We start from the raw sequence: 12,193 nt of genomic DNA, 5'->3' as shown, positions 1-12,193 counted from the left end.
AGGGGAGGGAAGAAAGGGAAGAAAGGGAGGGAAGAAGAAGGAGAGAGAGGAAGGAAGGAAGGAAGGAAAAGGAAAAGGGTCAGAGTGTGGTAAGTTTGTACTAGTAACATTGAGGCCCTTGCTAGCTCCTGAACTAGGGAGCAGAAGCAGTTAGTCATCCTCTGAGGAACATGCTGTCCCCACCCTTCCCACAGTCCCTAGAGGATATGCCCTATCTTCTCCAAAAACTATGTGGTCCTTTCTCCAGGTCCCCCTGGAGCAAAGTGTCTCATTTATCCTCATTTCCTTCTTGAGTTCTGTAGCCAGTGTTTCTTGGCTGCCTACTCTCGCCAGCAACTGTGCCCGGCATGGAGTCACGGGGAGCACAAAGAAGAAAACACGGCCAACCTGTCCTCCAGACACTCAGGTCCAGGACTCTCCATCACGCCTCCTCGGAGCTCCCAAGAGCTGCCCAGCACCGTCTGTCCTCTGGCCTCCCGTAGCAAAAGACCTCCACCCCCGAAGAAGGACTCACATTTCAGCATTCCAAACGTATGTTCAAAACATAATTCAGGTTCAAATGTCCTGTGCCTCTTAGTGACACAGGAAGTAATTACATAAAATTCACAACTCTATTTTCCGCGAGAAAGGTCTGGGGAATTGTTCAGGATGACATCCTTTGCACTGGACGTTCCCCAAAAGAAATCTCTTCTAATCCTAACTTTGCCTCTTTTGAGCAAAACATACACTTTGTTCTCATATACAAAAATAATTTTGTAACTTCTCATATTTCCTGTTTTGCTTTGACTACCAGGAAATGAAAGGTTCTGCACCAAGAAAATCACTGAGACTTGCAGTGGTGGGACACCCGAAATTTTGTCAGATGCGTGAACCAATAAACCTTCAAAGACTCCACACGTTAAATCTTTCTAACTCAGATCACTAGGAGACTGTCTAGAAAAGTCTAGTAACAATTTTCTCCTCCTTACCCATGTCCTGCCACTGAGATCTGACACATTGATGAATTCAATCAATTCAGTGACAAGTCCAAGCTGGAGGCCAGAGGACGTTCACTGGAGCTTTCTATATGCCGATGGCAGGCTTAGTGACAGAAAAGAAAGGCTACAGAGATCTGGAATGACACCACATGTCTGTAGAAGTTTTAGAATGAAACACTTACTAAAGGAGACATCCCTGTTCGTAAATGCCAAAAAGGGAATCCCAGTTCTTGAAACTGTTCTATGTGAGTAGTTCTAGCCATATTGCTTAAGGTCAAAAAGGAAAACACACCCCACACACACACACAGACACACACACCGTTCTTTTCAAACACCTCCTGACTGAGAAAATACCAATCTCTACAGTAACTCCCAGGTCCAAAGATTGGGAACCATCACTCTATCCTACAGTTTCTTGATCATCATAAATTAGTTCCAGCCTAAAGAACTTTCTATTTGTCATATGCCTATGGATTACATCTTTACAGAGATGAGAGGTCATGTATTCAAACAAGTCTTGGTCTGCTTCCTACATTTTCATAAAATAATGACAGCCCAACTTGTTACTCTGGGAGTTTTGTTTGTATGTTTGTTTGTTTTGGTACATGTGTGTTTTGGGGGTGTGGGAGGGTTGTTGTTGTTTTTAAAGACAGGATCTCACTATGTTACCCAGGCTGGTCTTGAACTCCTGGCTTCAAGTATCCTCCCACCTTGGCCTCCCAAAGTGCTGGGAATACAGGCATGGGCCACTGTACCCGGTCCAGTAAGTTTTAAAAGTAAGGATCTGTCTTTCATAAACAACAGAGTACGTGTAGTCTCGGCCCTTACCAGAAATCTGCAGACCACCTTTCATTCAAAGTCTGGTTTTGAGAAAACAGAAAACAAAATACAAAACCCTCACAGAACTAGGAGGCACCTGCAGGAAAAACCGAAATCTGTTCCTTGTATTCTTCAACGGAGTCAAACCACTGATGAGCTGGGCATTCTGCCAGTGGTTCTCATCCCCAGACGCACATTGGAACCACCTGGCAGCCGATCCTTGCTGCCCCTCCCCCACCTTGCAGAACCTTCAGGAAGTCTGCAGTGGTTCTGACGCACCGTCAGGGTGACAGCCACTGATGTATACCTTTACAGACTTGCTTTTCCTAAACTGTGCTTTGGTGTTCTCTACTTCCACTTGGTGACATTAGAAGCAGCCATATACAATTTTCCTCAATTTTCCACAGGTTTTGGGGGTGTTGCTCAGGATGGCATCATTCATATCCTAAATCCTCTCTTTTAAACCTACTGCAAGGAAAACTTTGCTTCTTTTGAGCAAGTTATGCACTTTGATCTTAGATACAAACATAATTTTGTAAGTGATCATATTTCTCATTTTGCTTTGACTACCAGGAAATGAAAAGCTCAAGTTCAGTAAGTGTAGAAGATGTCATAGTATTAACTTTCACTTGAGTCTCATCAATTTTCTATGTTTCCTTTGTTCTGACTTTTAGAAAGCCATTTATTTTATTATATTGACTATAAAATCTTAAGTTGCCTCCAGGCAATTTTGAAGGTGGGGGATATAATAATTAGTTCATGCTCATACTCTTCACATATATTTGAACTGTAAAAAACTAAATGATGCAATTAGTATGATTAAAAACTATGCCCACATGTAGAGTTCTTCTTTGTTTTTGTAGAGAAGGGGGAGATGATGGATGAATGGATACCTTACAATTTACGAGCCCCCTTGTAAGCACAGCTAAAAAGACAATTTCCCAGAAAATGTTTATTTATTCCCATTCACAACTATTAACAAATCTAGGAAAATCTACAGTGTGCAAACAGACATGTTTTGGTTTAGCAGAATAAAAAGATGACAATTTAAAAATTATAGCACCGCTGAGCCAACAGAAACTTTGAAGCTTATTGCCCTGACTCATGTCATGGAAACAGGAACTCTTTTTTTTTTTTTTTTTTTTTTTTTTTTTTAGCTGGAGTCTCACTCTGTTGCCCAGACTGGAGTGCAGTGGCTGCTCCCGGCCACCGCAGCCTCGACCTGCTGGGCTCAGGCGATCCTTCCGCCTCAGCCTTCCGAGTAGCCGGAATTACAGGCGCACGCTACCACGCCCGGCTAATTTTTTTTTGATTATTGTAGAGATGAGGTCTCACTGCCCAGGCGGGTCTCGAACCCACGGGCTCAGGCAATCCACTCACCTCAGCCTCCCAAAGGCACGGGATTACAGGCTGAGCCACCGAGCCTGGCCAGAAACAGGAACTCTTAACACATGACTGTTGGGTGGATTCTCTATGCACTCAAACCATGTGCATATTCCTAATTCTGTGCCTCATGCCCAATCCAGCACCAAACCACCTGAGACCTTCCCATTCCTCTGCAAAAATCCAATATTCTTCTCTTTCTTGATTTAAAAAAAAAAAAAAAAAACTCTTCTGTAATCTTTTTTAAATTCTTCACACTTCTTCACCTTCTATCTCTGGCCACGTCTGATTTGAAAAAATAATTTAATTAAAATTATCCTTAAACACAACTTTAAACTCCTGAGTATTCGGGAAATTGGCTGTTATTAATTACCACTTATCTGGGAGGAGTTGAATCCAAAAAACTAACATCACACTGGCTTAAGTTTTAATGCTCGTTAGACTCATTTTACCAAAATTTCCAATGGATGAATATGTGAATGAATACAGAAGAAACCAGCATTTAATTTTATAATCATCCCAACAGACATATTTTGTTCCAAGAAAATCAATAATATAGGAACTGGACCAAAGTTAGATCTACTGCCATTTCATAATGGGTGATCTATGAGTGCACCTGCCACACAGCACTGCGTATTCAGCAACTTTTGACCAAAAACGACATGACTCACGTGCCCCAACCTCTCTATTCACCTGATCTCACCCTGAGTCACTTTTTATTTGTTTCCCCAGATGAAAAGTGTCCTCAAAGGGAAACATTCTGCTGATGTGGAAGAGTTGAAACAAAAACGACAGAAGCACTGAAAGGCATCAAAATGGACGAGTTCAAAAACTGTTTGAGCAGCGGGAAAAGTATCTCCACAGGTGTACTACATAAAACAGATAGTACTTTGAAGGTGGCTGAAGTTTAAATATGGAACAATAAATACACAATTTCTAAAAAATAAATTCTGGATTTTTTTGGATTCCCCTTCACATGTTAGGATCGCCCAGTGGCCTTCAGGGAGGAGCCTTCAAAGTGGAGGTGGCACCTCAGATACCGTAGAAAGATGAGTAGGATTTGAACATATGGAGAAGAGGGGAAGCTAACAGAATACTAACACCAGGATGCCTGGGAAGGTGAGGAATGAGACAGCGGGATTTCAGAAGTGGCTGGATGAAAGCAAGAGCAGCAAGAAGAGGCATGGGAAGGCTTACCAAACCCCACTCCTCTAGGATCAAATCAGAATTTCTACTTAGGGCTGATTTAATGTTGAGAGTCCTATTCAGGATCAACGCCATAGACTTGCAAACATCAAAGAAAAGTTAAAGTCCCAATAAAGAAAAAATTGACAAGATTTTCAAGTTCTGAAATTCATTTATGCTCCCTAAACTATGCCCACAAGACAAAGTGTGGCTTTCACAATCATAGGTATTATAATGAAGGTGACATCATGTTATGGGCAGGAAGCAAATGCTCAAAGTGTTATACTCCACTTTCTGTTTGTTTTAGGAACAATGTCCAACAAATGCCCATCACACCTGTCCACACTTCCTCCTTCCTAAACCCACGTTCCAGGTAATGAGTAAACAAGAAGATGACTCACCCTCATCATGTGATCTCAAATAGCTACACGTCTTCATTTTATAAGTTATACCTTTACCATCTTCATACTTCAATAACCTTCTAAATACATTTCTCTGACCTTGGATGAGATGCTGCTATTTGAATGTGCCTGTTTTTATCCATAATGCTACTTACATATGCAAAATAGGCATAGACCTCTGCTATTAATAATGGTCAAGGCAATTAATATAGATAAAGTCAGTGGCAACACTGTGGCTGAGAGTAAGGAAGAGTTTATGAGTGGAGATGTCTTTAGAAAGCAATAGAAGCAATGGTGTAAAAACTAGCAGTTCCTACAGAAACATTCAAGAGCCTTTAACAATCCATGCTTCATGAAAATACGAGGATGAAAATGGAAATGAGGCCGGGCATGGTGGTTCATGTCTCTACACCCAACAACTTGGAAGGCCACAGCAGGAGGAGCCCTTAAGATCAGGAATTTGAGATCAGCCTGCCTGGACAGCATAGCAAAACGCCGTTTCCAAAAAAAATAAAAATAAATAAATTATCCAGGTGAGGTGGCAAACCTGCAGTTCCAGCTACTGGGAAGGCTGAAGTAGGAGGATAGCTTGAGTTTAAGGTTACAGTGAGATATGATCATGCCACTGCATTCCTCCTAAAGTCTAAGATTATGCCTGCATGTGTTTCCCGGAGGCAGAGGTCTGTGGTACAAACCATCCAAATCTTTCTCTAGGTGTTTCCTGATTTTTGGTTGTTGATGTGGCCAGAAAGAAAAAGATTAGTAAAAAAATGTATACATTCTGCCAGACGTGGTGGCTCATGCCTGTAATCGTAGCACTTTGGGAAGCCAAGGCTGCAGAATAGCTTGAGCCCAGGAGTTTACGACCAGCCTGAGCAAGACCCCATCTCTGCAAAAAAATCAAAAAATGAGTCAGGTGTGGTGGCACATGCCTGTAGTCCCAGCTACTAGGAAGGCTGAGGTGAAAGGCTCTCCTGAGCCCAGGAGGTCAAGGATGCAGCGAGCCGTGATTATGCCACTGCACTCCAGCCTGGGACAGAGAACCCAACTCAAGAAAGGAAAAAGAAAAGAAAACAAGAAAAAATGTTTAAATTCTAAGTTATTCCTCTATTGTGAAATCTGTGTGGAATTGGGCCAAACCATCTATAAGGACGGTCCTACGGTTACTGAGGACACAAGGACACTCTCAAGTTGACCTCCCATGCACCCGGACACTGAACCCTAATACCTCAAGAGAGGACTTCACATGCAAAGGCATGAACACCCTGTGTAGGATTTAGAGAAGTTGAAATCCGTATACTTTGTATCAAATGCACCGCCTCCAACAACATTCATCGCCAATAGCAACTAGAGGTTTTGTCCTAAAACATAAATGAATTAACATCTGTTCACACTTTTAAGTCATTTCGATGTTCAGCCATTTACTACTCATTCACTAAAACACTGCAGTTATACACATGCACAGGTAGGCATATTTAACAAGTTGGAAGGTTTTTTCCCAGTTGGTGTCTGAGATGCAAGATGGCAATTTTTCCAGGCACATAAGCTTGTAATTTTAAGTAATTCCTTTATCCCAAACTCTCCTCCTATTACTATGGGGTAAACTTCATAATTCTGCAATCCTCCCAATGACTCAAGCAGACTGGTATTTGAGTGGTTTATTAAAATTAAAAAAGACTTCTACATTCTCAGTTCAAATTCCTTTTCCCTTTCCTAATATCCTTGCTCATTATACCACAGTCAAAACTGGCCTTCTTGCTTTATTTTTCATAGAAGACAATGGACAACTACTTCAAGAATTCCTTTTATATTATTATGATTATTATTACATTAAATAGATACAGAGTCTTGTTATGTTACCCAGTCTGAGTATTATTATTAGTATTAGTATTACATTAAATAGACACAGAGTCTTGTTATGTTGCCTAGGCTGATTATTATTAGTAGTAGTAGTATTACATTAAATAGATACAGAGTCTTAATTATGTTGCCCAGGCTGATCTTAAACACCTGAGCTCAACCAATCCTCCTGCCTCAGACTCCCATAGTGCTGGGATTACAGGCATGAGCCACCACGCCTGGCCAAGAATTTCTTCTTCAAGATTCAACACAGGTGACACCTACAGAATCTGTGAACCCACCAATTTTTCTGTAATTCCAACTTATTCCTTGTCTTTGCAAGATTCCTGTTGTATTAAAACGACCTGCTGATATAACCACCAACCCCAACTAGAAAAGATCCTTGAAGACAAAGACCCTGTCTTCTATGCACAGTCTCTAACAAACAGTAGGCCTTCAAATCCATTCATTTATTCATTCAAATGCATTCATTCAAATACTTCTGGGCATTGTTGGAAATCCTGTGAATCCCAGATACATACAATCAACAAAGCTCCTGATCTCATGGAGATGACATTCCAGCACAGAAGACAGACAACCAAGAAACAAATGAACACACAGGGAAATGTCAGGTAATGACAAGAAAAATCCAGTTGTCTAGCAGAAGAATGCTGGGGTGGGGACTGCTGTTTCAGGAAGGGCAGTCAGTGATAGTTTCTTGACCACTTTGTTGTTTCCTGACTGTAGTCAGAGAACAAGGCAGCTCCTTTATGGGGAAGAGCGATGCCGGGAGCATCTGGCATGTTCCAGGAGCAGCAAGAAAGTCAGTGTGGTTGGGGAAGAGAGGTGAGGAGTAGTAAGTGCAGTCAGGGAGGTGGCAGTGCCCAGATCGAGCGGAGCCATGCAAACCACATGGAAGTCGTAGCAGGTATTTGAGAAGCAAAGTAAAACAATTTGATGGACCCCTTTTAAAAAGTTCACTCAGCTTTGAAAAGCCATCTTTGCATTGTTCCCAGTCCAACTCTTTTTGACTCCACGGACTCTGGCAGCTTTAATGCCAGAGTCCCTGAACTCTCGTGTTCTATTTAGTTCCTTGCATCAGAACACCAGCCTGCCTACCATGTCAGATGCAGCCGTGGATACCAACTCCGAGATCACCACCAAGGACTTAAAGGAGAAGAAGGGAGTTGTGGAGGAGGTGGAAAATGAAAGAGCCGCCCCTGCTAAAGAGGAAAACGGGGAAGAAAGGGGGGAGCAGGAGGCTGACTATGAGGTAGATAAGAAGAGGAAGAAGATGGAGAGGAGGAGGAGGAGGAGGAGGAAGAGGAAGAAGGTGATGGTAAGGAGGAGGAGGATGGAGATGAAGATGAGGAAGTTGAGGCCGCTACAGGCAAACGGGCAGCTGAAGATGATGAGGATAACAATGTTGATACTAAGAAGCAGAAGACTGAGGAGGATGCCTAGACAACAAAAGAAGGAAAAGTTAAACTTAACTTGATCTATTCACGCCCCACTTCCTGTCTCAGAATCTAAATGTGGTCACCTTCGAGTAGAGAGGCCCACCTATCCGCCCACCATGGGCAGCACCACCCGTAGATAACACATGCTCTCCACCATCCCACCAAAACCATGAGAATTTGCAACAGGAGAGAAAAAAAGGAACCAAAACTTCCAAAGCCCTGCTTTTTTTCTTAAAAGTACTTTAAAAAGGAAATGTGTTTGTATTTTTAATTTACATTTTATATTTTGGTACATATTGTTAGGGGTCAGCCATTATTAATGATCTCGAATGACCAAACCAGGCCCTGGAACATTCTCTGTCCTACCTCTGACTTGACTTGTGGTGCAGCCATGTTCATTATAATCTCAAAGGAGAAAAAAAACCTTGTAAAAAAAAAAAGCAAAAACAACAACAACAAAACAATCTTATTCCTAGCATTTCAGTAACTTTTTGTGTGTATGTACTTAGCTATACTATAAGTAGTTGGCTTGTATGAGATGGTTAAAAAAAAATCAAAGATAAAGGGTTTTGGGTCCCCCCCCCAAAAAAAGTTCACTCAGGCCAGGCATGGTGGCTACACCTGTAATCCTAGCACTCTGGAAGGTTGAGATGGGAAGACTGCTTGAGGTCAGGGGTTTGGGGGCAGCCTAGGCAACAAAACGAGAACTCCTCTCTCCAAAAAAATAAAAAGTACCTGGGTGTGGTGATATGCACCTGTAGTCCCAGCTAATTGAATGGCTGAAGCCCAGGAGGTCAAGGCTGCAGTGAGCTGTGATTGTGATGATCATGCCACTGCACTCCAGTCTGGGCAACAGAGTGAGACTCGAAAAGAAAGAAAGAAAGGAAAGGAAGAAAGGAAGCCCACAGAGAAGAAAAGCAAATGTCCCAGAGCTGAACCCTCAGATTGGATTGTGGAGGCTCAGCCAGCAGGGTGGGGAAACAGCCAAGAGTGGTGGCCAGAAAGACAAGTTTAAAAAGATCTCTAGAAGCAGTTGGTCATGCAGTCAAACGTTACTGATCATTAAAGGAAGAGGAGGATTCAGAATTGACCGTTGGATTGGATAGCATGGAGGTCACACATGATCTTGAAAACAACAGTTTTATTTATTTGTTTTTTAGAGACAGGGTCTTGCTCTGTCACCCAGGCTGGAGTGCACTGGCACCAACATAGCTCACTACAGCCTGGGCTCAAGCAGTACTTCCTCCTCAGCTTTCCGAGTAGGTGGGACTACAGGCATGCACCACCATGCCTGGCTAATTTTTTAATGTTTTTGTAAAGACAAGGTTTCACTATGTTGCCCAGGTTGGTCTCGAACCCCTGGCTCAAGTGATCCTACTGCCCCCGCTTCGCAAAGTGCTGGGAGTACAGGCGTGAACCGTGCCTGGCTGAAAAAAAACAGATTTAGTTCATCAAAGAGACGAAAGTCTGACTCAGGGGAGTTTACTAAGACAAGGAGGCAAGCTGGAAGCAGCAGGGGTGCCCACTTCTGCAGAGACGTTTGTAGTAATGGGAGACAGGTGAATGGTGTGACAGCCAGGTGACGTAGAACCAAGAGGGACATGCTACCCCTCATTGGTGGGAAGCAGAAGGGAGCAGGATGAGAATGCACAGAAAGGGGAGGGTCACAGGGACAGCCTCAAGGACTCAAGAGGGGGCTAGTGGATCCCATCCATACTCTAGGGCTTAATGACATGAACTGCTCAACTACTCTTTGGCATTTCCTGGGAAAAGACAGCCCACTCAGTGGCTTTCTCGGAATATACAGAAGCGCCAACGTGACCCTGGCATCAGGAGGCTGACACTGGAGCGCTTCGGGACCAGCTTACCAAGACTTCTTAGGAACAGCAGGCACACACAGTCATATCTGTGGTACGGAAACAAATGTATCTGGTCTTTGCCTCAGCTTCCTCCCACAGAGCTCCTGAAACCTTTGGAAGGTCCTGAATGACAGTGACAAGAGTGTCTTCCATTAGTCACAACAAGCCCCTTTCACCCATGCCTGAGGTTATGCAAATGAGGTGACTCCTGGGGGGGCCCCAGGTGACTACAGGATAGGGTGGTCACCAGGAAGACCGAGTCTATGATTGGAGGGTAGAACTTCAGCCCTACCTCAGGGAGAGAAGGGCAGCTGGATGGAGATTGGGTCAAGAAAACTTAAACAGGCCAGATGTGTGGCTCATGCCTGTAATCCTCAGCACTGTGGGAAGCCCAAGAGTTCAAGACCAGCCTGGGCAACATAGCAAGATCTTGTCTCTACAAAAAATAAAAAACGACTGGATGTGGTGACTCAGCCTGTAATCCTAGCACTGTAGGAGCCCACGGGTTAGAGACCGGCCTGGGCAACTTGGTGAGACCTCGTCTCTACAATAGATAAAAAATTAGCTGGGCACAGTAGTGCACACCTGTAGTTCCAGCTACTTGGAAGGCTGAGGCAGAAGGATCACTGGAGTCCAGTAGGTTGACGCTGGGGTGGCCATGAGTGTGCTACAGCACTCCAGCATGGGCGACAGAATGAGACTCCAACTCAAAAAAAAAAAAAACTAAATTTAAAAAATAAAATAAATAAATAAAAAAGTAAGCTGGACAAGGTGCATGCACCTGTAGTCCCAGCTACTCAAGAGGCTGAGGCAGAAGGATTGCCTGAGCCCAGGAGGTGAAGGATGCAGTGAGCTATGATCGTGCCACTGCACTCCAGCCTGGGTAAAAGAGTGAGACTCTAGCTAAAAAAAAAAAAAAAAAGAAAAAAACTTGAACAACAAGACTCTGGGTTGGTAGGGAGCATCCAGGTTGGTAAACACTCTGATGTGCTGGAAGGTGGCATCCCAAAAGGGAATAGGAGTGCTACACACATACAACCATGCTCACACATCTTCTCCGGTGGACTGTGCCTGTGCTGTATCCTTTAGAACAAACCAGCGAGCATGAAGTCAAGTGTTTTCCTGAGTTCTATCAGTTGTTCCAACAAATTCTTGAACCTGAGGAGAGGTCTCAGAAACCTCCAAATTTCTGGCTGGTTGGGCATAATTGTGCACGGCCAGGGCACCCCACTTATGACTAGGTCTGAAGTGGGGAAGTCTTGTGGGACCAGGCCCTTGACCTTTGGGATCTGTGCTGACTCTGTGTCGCTGACATCAGAACTGAACTGAGTTGCAGTACACCCAGTTAGTGTTGGAGAATTGGTTGGCGTTGGGGGAAAAAACCACACACCTGGGGTCAGAAAGGGTATTGGAAAACATACAACATCTGCTGTTAGGCCGAGGGCTGGGGGAGATCAAACAAACAAGAGATGAGGGCCCACGGGAAGTGACCCTAGGAGTAGAGAATGTCTCCATGTTGAGATGGAAGTGACCAGGTCTAAGGAACAAGAAAACAAGACTACAAAAGCTGCACTTTCTTTTATTTATTTTTTTGAATTGGAGTCTCACTCTGTTGCCCAGGCTGGAGTGCAGTAGTATGCTCATGGCCACCGCAGCCTCGACCTGCTGGGCTCAGGCGATCCTTCCGCTTCAGCCTTTGAAGTAGCTGGACCTAAAGATGTGTGCCATCATGCCTGGCTAATTTTTTGACTTCTTGTAGAGATAAGGTCTCACCATGTTGCCCAGGCTGGTCTTGAACCCGTGGGCTCAGGCAATCCTCTCACCTCTGCCTCCCCAAAGTGCTGGGATTACCAGCGTGAGCCGCCGTGCCTGGCTGCACTTGCTTAAAAATGCACATACAGCCAACAAGCAATCCTAAACACAGGAGACCCAGAAAAGGAGGGTGACACAGCCAACTCGCAACCCTAAGGGCAGGAGACCGGGAGAGGAAGGGAGCACAGGGCGAGTGGCTCACTTCCCAAACCTCAACCTGCTGAAGGGGAGGCTCAGATCACAGCAGCACAGAGCCATTGAGGCAGAGTCCCAGATGGGGAGCAGTAATAACCATCGTCTTCAAAATAAAACAGCCACGCGGCAAATGAACACAGTTAAGAGGAATTCGAATTCGACTTACAACCTTTCTTAAGCAGGCTTATTTATTTATTTATTTATTTTGAGTCGGAGTCTCACTCCGTCGCCCAGACTGGAGTGCAGTGGCCGCTCCCGGCCAC

General features: G+C 44.1%; 1 protein-coding gene and 1 pseudogene across 1 annotated transcript in view; one reads left to right on the top strand and one right to left on the bottom strand.

The window, feature by feature from the left end:
- MYO1B (myosin IB) overlaps positions 1-12,193 on the bottom strand; it is a 179,669-nt gene that overhangs the window by 118,526 nt on the left and 48,950 nt on the right. The gene's annotated exons all lie outside the window — the stretch shown is intronic.
- LOC103276907 lies at positions 7,725-8,068 on the top strand (annotated as a pseudogene).

Source organism: Carlito syrichta, unplaced genomic scaffold (assembly GCF_000164805.1).
Source record: "Carlito syrichta isolate Samal-C Ts95f unplaced genomic scaffold, Tarsius_syrichta-2.0.1 Scaffold316419, whole genome shotgun sequence".
NCBI lineage: Eukaryota > Metazoa > Chordata > Mammalia > Primates > Tarsiidae > Carlito > Carlito syrichta.
Note: the sequence above shows the minus strand (reverse complement) of the source record. Positions and strands in the feature narration are given on the sequence as shown.